General features: G+C 46.2%; 1 non-coding gene across 1 annotated transcript; it reads left to right on the top strand.

Annotated features, from left to right (window-relative positions):
- Positions 1-5,177: 5,177 nt before the first annotated feature.
- On the top strand, positions 5,178-5,246 carry Mir3965 (microRNA 3965). Its single transcript, NR_039544.1, has one exon. It is a non-coding gene; the product is annotated as a microRNA 3965 (primary transcript).
- Positions 5,247-5,599: the final 353 nt, after the last annotated feature.

Here is a 5,599-nt window from a genome sequence, read left to right on the forward strand (position 1 = left end):
CAGTTCTCTCCTTCCATCACATTCGTCCTGGGAAATAAAACTCAGATCTTCAGAGTTAGCAGCAAGCACCTTTACCCACGGAGCCATCTTGCTGGTCCTGAGGCATGCCTTGCCTCCCCTTTGGAGAAAAGATCTATCTCCCTCGTGGCAGGCAGAGACAGCTCTACCTTGTTAACAAGGGTGATCAGCCTGGGCAACGTGAACTGAACCTCTTAGGGACTTGCAGCCGTCTAGATATGCCACAGACTGCCATAGAGTGTGGTAGAGACAGAATAATGTAGGTCTGCAGCCAGAATTATCTTGGGCTATATCCAGGCCCTTTATCTTGGGCCAGTTACCTGAACTTTCCTATATGACCTAAATTCTAATAGATAAGGTCCAGGTTGTATCTCTAAGTTTAACATACTTTAAAACTTTGCCAACCCTAAGGCTAAAATCGCTAGAAGATTAGCATCAAGACTAGCAGAGATTTCCGGCTCACTATACCTGATACCTGAAGCTCTTATGACCTGTATCTGGTAAATGTACCAGTTTATGACTTTTAGCCTAATTTAGTGGTACCCGCTTGTAATCTGATCTCTGTAGAGGCGGCTGCCTGGGAACAAGGAGATATCCCATCTTAAAACAAACAAGACAAAAAAACCAAAACCAAACAACAAAACCAGTCAGGCAGTGGTGGCGCATGCCTTTCATCCAGAGGCACGCAGATCTGTGAGGTGGAGGCCATCCTGGTCTACAGACTGAGTTCCAGGACAGCCAGGGCTACACAGAGAAACCCTGTCTCGAAAAAAAAAAGCAGGCAAACAAAAGAACAGCATGTACTTTTAATCACTGAGAAATCATTCCAGGCCCCACATCTTAGAGCAAATTCTTTTACATTTATCCAGCTTGTGTGTGTGTGGGTGGGTGGGTGGTGTGTATATGTGTGTGAGAAAGTATGTATGTGTGTTGTGTGTGTGTTGTGTATATATGTGGGTGTGAGAGAATGTATGTGCATGTGGTGTGTATGTGTGTGAGTGTATTGTGTGTGTGTATGTGAGAGAGAGAGAGAGAGAGAGCACACATGTGCACCACTACCTGAATGTGAAGGCATTGTTTTTCTCCTCCCACCATGTGGGTCTTGAATTCAAACACAGCTTGTCGGTCTTGGCAGCAAGCACCTTTACCTACTGAGCCATAGCTGAGGCGCTTTCATTTGTTTTACTTCTCATTATTGGTGTGTGTGTGTGTGTGTGTGTGTGTGTGCGCGCGCGCGTGTGTGCCAGCATGCCATGGTACACTATGTGGAGGTCAGAGGTCCACTCTCTGGCGTCCTCTCCCTTCGCCTTGCTGAGGTATGGTCGCTCTTGTTTTTGCAGAGCTCCCGACTCTAAGCTAGTTGCTAAGAGCTTCTAGGTGGTTCTTTTGTCTCTGCCACAGGAGTGCTGGGATTGCAGACAGATATCATCATAGATGTCTCCCCGCCCCCCCCCCCGTACCCCTCCCCTCGTGGATTTGAGGGGTCGAAGTCAGGTCTTCAGGAGATTGTCTGACAAGCAAGTTTACCAAGTAAGGCCAGTGCTTCTCAGCCTGTGGGTCACAGCTCTCCAAATTACAGTTATGAAGTAGCAGCGATATAGTTGTAGTCACATGGGGAATTGTATTAAAGGGTCCAGCAATAGGGAGATTGAGAAGCAATCTCATCAGCCCTTGTTTTTGTGGCGGTTTTTTTGAGCTGTTCTGGGAGCTACCAGTCCATGTTTTCTCTTCGTTTTTGAAACACGTCTCATGTCACCCATGCTGACCTTCCTCAGGTCACCCTGTAGCTGAAGATTTTTTTTTTGTTTCTTTGGTTTTTGTTTGTTTTGTTTTTCAAGACAGGGTTTCTCTGTATAGCCCTGGCCGCCCGGCTTTTTTTTTTTTTTTTTTTTTTTTTTCTTTTTTTCTTTTTTTAACTATGATCTTCTGATTCTCCAATTCTATTTAGTTAGTTAGTTAGTTAGTTTTTTTGAGACAGGGTTTCTCTGTGTAGCCCTGGCTGTCCTGGAACTCACTCTGTAGATCAGGCTGGCCTCGAACTCAGAAATCTGCCAGTCTCTGTCTCCCAAATACTGGGATTAAAGGCGTGTGCCACCACCGCCCGGCTTCTGCTTCCAATTCTAAAATACCACTATTATAGGTGTGGACCACCAGAGAGAACCAGGGCTCAGCTAACACTCTGCCAGCTAAACCACGCCTCTTCCTAAGCCACGCCCCCTCCGCCTCTGCCCGCTACATCTTCATATTACATATTCCATCCCTAGCACCACACAACAGGAAGTGGTAATGTATACTTTTATTCCCAACGCTCAAAAGTATAAGCAGAGCAGGGCGTGGTGGCACACGCCTTTAATCCCAGCACTCGGGAGGCAGAGGCAGGTGGATCTCTGAGTTCGAGGCCAGCCTGGTCTACAGAGTGAGTTCCAGGACAGGCAGGGCTACACAGAGAAACCCTGTCTCGAAAAAAGAAAAAAAAAAAAAAAATAGAAGCAGGAGGATCAGAAATACAAGACTATCTGTGGTTACAAAACCATTCCAAGGTCAGCCCGGATATATGACCCTGTCTTAAAGTTCATTAATTCACTGATAAATTAATTAATTTGGTAGCTACAGTCCCTTCTTGATCTATAGCTGGCCTCCTTTCAGATGGGCTGTACTCATATTTCATGGGTAAGCCAGCTGTGGTGGCCCAGGCCTGTAACCTAAGGACTTAGGAGACTAAGGCAGGATAGAATTTGAGCCGAGCTAGGGCTGCACTGGGAGATTAAGACAAAGAGAAGGAGGAAGAGGGGGCTGGGGAGAAGAGAGTAGGTAAGAGCTCTTACTATGTAAACAGGAGGTAAAAAAAGAAAGTCCACTTAAAAAGCTGGGTGTGGCCTTGTGAGTACCTAGCAAATCAGCCCCGCAGGTCTGGGGTGAAAACCAGAGGACCTCTCAGAATTGCTGGCTGTCAGGGAAGATCAAAGATCCAGACCCTGTAAAAGCTCTGTCTCAGTAAACAAGGTAGCAATGGTAAAAGCAGGCAATCTTGTAGTCTCCTCATTCACAAGGATAGACACAAGGACACATTACCCACATACACTACACACAAACGTACTCACTGGTAAAAAAAAAAAAAAGGGGGCCTTAAGGAGGAGAAGAATACAGAGGCCAGGGAAAAGGTACATTTTAGTCTGTTTTTTGTTTGTTTGTTTGTGCTGTGTTTTTAATCAGTATCTTTTTAAGTTGTCCAGGCTGAGCCAGTAAGTTAACTCAGTGAGTAACGGCACCTGCCATGGAGTCTGGTGACTTGCGTTCGGTGCCAGGACCCACATGGTGGACAGAGAGAACCAAACAGTGTACACTGCTGGCTGGGAACTCAGCATCATCAGCATCTGCATCTCAAATGCTGGATTACAGACACACAGCATCACGCCTGGTGTGAGCCGAGCCTTGATGGAAACCTTGCAACTAGCCATTAAAGAAGAAGGGGAGAGGGGCTGGAGAGATGGCTCAGCGGGTAAGAACACTGACTGCTCTTCCAAGAGTCCTGAGTTCAATTCCCAGCAACCACATAGTGGCTCACAACCATCTGTAATGGGATCTCATGCCCTCTTCTGGTGTGTCTAAAGACAGCTACAGTGTACTCATATACATAAAATAAAGAAAAAGGGGAGTCTGGAAGGCAATGATTTTATGCAAGAATAACCTGTGTGTGTGTGTTTCTGGGGTTCCCTGGCAATCTACAGGTTTAGGGACTCCATTCAAAAAAAAAAAAAAAAAAAGTGAACAACTTTAATCCCAGCACTCTGGAGGCAGAGGCAGGTGGATCTCACTGAATTCAAGGCCAACCGGGTCTACAGAGTGAGCCCAGAACAACCATGGCTACACAGAGAAACCCTGTTTCAAAACAAAAACAACAACAGCAGTAATAATAATGTGGTGGACTGGCAGGCTGGCTCAGCAGGTAAAGCCTCCTGCTACAAAAGCCCTGGCAAGCAGAGGGCGATTCCCAGGACCTACATAAAGGTGGAAAGAGAGAATTAATTCCATGAAGTTGTCTTTGACCTCCACAAGCATGCCCATATCATGTACACACACACACACACACACACCAAAAATTAAACAATTTTTTTGTTTTGTTTTGTTTTGAGACAGTGAGACAGGGTTTCTCTGTGTAGCTCTGGCTGTCCTGGAACTCTCACTCTATAGATCAATTGGCTTTGAACTCAGAGATCTGCCTGTCTCTGCCTCCTGTGCTTGTACTAGTACTAGAGGTACATCCCACCACCACCAGGCAACAAATATATATATATTGTTTTTTCGAGACAGGGTTTCTCTGTATCACCCTGGCTGTCCTGGAAATCACTCTGTAGACCAGGCTGGCCTTGAACTCAGAAATCTGCCTGCCTCTGCCTCCCCAGTGCTGGGATTAAAGGCGTGTGTCACCATGCCCGGCGACAAATAAATTTTAAGGTGAAGCTGAGTATGGTGGTGCACACCTTTAATCCCAGCACTCAGGAGGCAGAACCAAGCCAGTTTCTGTGAGTTTGAGACCAGCCTGATCTACACAGCTAGTTCCAGGCAGTCCAGGGTTACCTAGTAAGACCCCGTCTCAAAAACAAAACAAAACAAAAATTGTGAAGATGCAATTAAGGAACATACCTGTCACCAGCCTTTGGCTTCCACACAAAGTGGAAGAGTGTACATGTGTCCACATGCATATGCCACACGCATGCATGTACACACATAGAAGAGCCTATACGGTCGGGGAAGTGCCACAGCGCACAGGAAACAGAGGAAAGAAACCCCACGTGCTAGATATAGCTATTATTCATAGTCACCATGAATTCTCCCAGATCTAGGAGCAGGTGCGGGTCAGTCTAGAGAAGGAGCCTGGCCTGGATCACAATGGTCCTTCAGTGCCAGCTAAGAAGTTTGGGGCAGACACGCTGGTCGCTGGTCGGGATGCCTGCCGTTCCAGCCTCTACTTCCAAACAGGATTACATCACCCACTCAGAGAGGCCCAACCAAGCTGCCTTTTTTTTTTTTTTTTTTTCCCTAGATAAGGTTTCTGTCTTAGTGTGTTTTCTATTGCTGTGATAAAGATCATGACCAAAAGCTACCAGGGAGGAGGGGTTTTGTTTGGCTTGCACATTCTGGCCACAGTTCATCGTGGAGGGAAGTCAGAGAGCTGCAGCTGAGTGCACAGAAGGCTGCTGCTTATCAGCCTGATGTTCAAGGCTTGCTCAGGCGGCTTTGGTTTCTGATCTTTTCCTTTCCTTTCCTTTCTCTTTCTCTTCTTGTTGCTGAGACAGGGTTTCTCTGTGTAGCTCTGGCTGTTCTGGAACTCACTTTGTAGAATAGGCTGGCCTCAAACTTAGAGATCTTCCTGCTTCTGTCTCCTGAGTGCTGGGATTAAAGGTGTGCACCACTATACCTGTCTTCAACCTGCTTTCTTTCTTGCTTTCTTCCTTTCTTTCTTCCTTTCTTCCTTTTTTCTAAAGAATTATTTATTTTGTGTATATGAGTACACTGTCACTGTCTTCAGAAGTTACCAGATCTCATTACAGATTGCTGTGAGCCACCATGTGGTTGCTGG

Source organism: Mus musculus, chromosome 5 (assembly GCF_000001635.26).
Source record: "Mus musculus strain C57BL/6J chromosome 5, GRCm38.p6 C57BL/6J".
Classification (NCBI taxonomy): Eukaryota; Metazoa; Chordata; class Mammalia; order Rodentia; family Muridae; genus Mus; species Mus musculus.